The sequence below is a fragment of the Microtus ochrogaster genome, chromosome 8 (genome assembly GCF_000317375.1).
Source record: "Microtus ochrogaster isolate Prairie Vole_2 chromosome 8, MicOch1.0, whole genome shotgun sequence".
NCBI classification, from domain to species: Eukaryota; Metazoa; Chordata; class Mammalia; order Rodentia; family Cricetidae; genus Microtus; species Microtus ochrogaster.
Genome location: NC_022015.1, coordinates 80,459,450 through 80,461,537, shown reverse-complemented (window position 1 = coordinate 80,461,537; position 2,088 = coordinate 80,459,450).

Here is a 2,088-nt window from a genome sequence, read left to right as displayed (position 1 = left end):
CAGGACAGGCTCCAAAGCCACAGAGAAACCCTGTCTCGAAAAACCAAAAAAAAAAAAAAAAACACACAAACAAACAAACAAAAAAAGAACGTATTTTTGGTCTTTGGAAAAGCTTTTGGGATACCGAAGGCCTTGGGCAAAGACTAGTATATCCCAATGGTGATCCAGTATTCCTGGTGAAGAACCTGGCATCAATCTAAGACCAGTCCCCTGAGCTTCAAGGAAGTATTAGTGTTGTAATGTTAGATGTACTGCATGTTAGATGACATAGCAACTCTGGTGCTACGTGTACCTAGCAAGAGACTTCTCATCACATTGACACCTAAAAGAAAACGGGGGGGAGGGGGAAGTCCCTTACCATGAGGGAATTGAAAGAAATTAGTTTCCTTCCCACTTTCATCTACTTTTGTTTATACTTCTTTTCTGCCTGGAAGTCTTTTCATCTGTGAGGTGGCAGCGAACAATGAATAAAAAACAGTGATTATCTGTAGGATTCAAAGCATGCACAACCCCCAAATTAAACACTTGCCTTTGTATCTTTCCAAAATGCTGAGCACAGTATCTTCTGGAAAGGTACTTAATAGCTACTTTTTAAAAAAATGAATGCACAATTTAGTGAATGAATTGCCTCTCAAATGCCCTGGAGCTGATGACAGAGTGGTTTTGTTTCTGTTTTAGTTTGCATTGTCTGAAAGACCCGAGTCTATTCTCGGCCCCCCTTTCCTGACACAGTCATGATCTAAGGGACACACAGCCTTCTTTCTACAGAGTGCTTTCAGTGTGCCTGATTTGTATTCTCCAATTAAATTGTGGCCACAAACCTCCACATGAGCTCTGGTAAGATCAAGCTGTGACAGAGATGCTTTCTGCCAAGAAAACATAGGCCTAAGATTCCAAATCTTGGTTTTCTGGTTTTGTGACACCGACTGGTTATATGACCTCAAACAAGTTTCTCCATATCCTGGGTGAGCTAAGTGGTGGAGGCGGCTTGAAATGCTTGCACTAACTGCTTTATAGGTGTGTGAAGTTTAAATGAAATACATAAGTGTGAAAATGCTTTGAACTTCTCAAAGCACTATAAAAATATAAGGTGTTATTATCAGAAGATGCTTTTTAAATCAATTATCTAGTTCAAGAGACTTTCCCTAAACAACCTGTTCTGCTGCCTACTGCTTCAGAAAGAAAACAGCTCTCTCTCAAACACAAACACACACCACACACAGACACAGATGCACACAGACACATACACACACCACACACAGACACACACACACACACCACACACAGACACAGACACACACACACACACAAACATACACCACACACAGACACAGACACACACACACACGCATCACACACAGACACACACACACACACAGATACATGCACACCCCTGCTGTTTCCAATCTATAACTTTCTCGGCTTTGAGGATTTTCCCTTGTGTAGGGAAATAGGATCTACAGCTGAATACACAGTGTTCAACAAGTACAGAGAGCTCTCTCCATAGCCCAGTCATCCAAATTTGCTTTTTTAAGTACTTAGAAAAATAGACATTCCGAAGCCTAGCTACCTTCGTGAACTATATAATGTCACATGCGATTGGTGGGCTGGAAGAGACATTGCTTGCAACTTGACCCACACTGCACACATCCTGATCACCCTCTGTGCCAAACCAGTCTGGGAGCAATTGAGGAGCAAGGCAGAGAGGACTGACAAGGAGCTCATGCTAATGAGTTTTCTATTCTCCAAGGAGACATAATCAGGGCAAATGCTCAAGGGCTCACCAGCATATTTTACTAGCACTATGTGACCTATATGGTTTGTTTTAAAGGAATTACCTTAGCTAACATCTGACAGACAACTGTTTAAGTCAGGCTTGATAAATCTCTGTGGGTTTGGAGAACCATCACCCTCAGGGTTCTCTCTCTCTCTCTTTTTTTTAAGTATTTATTTCCTATGTGGTGGCTTAAAAATCATCATCACCAAGTAAATAAACAGCTACTGGGGGCTGGAGAGATGGCTCAGCGGTTAAGAGCATTGCCTGCTCTTCCAAAGGTCCTGAGTTCAATTCCCAGCAACCACATGGTG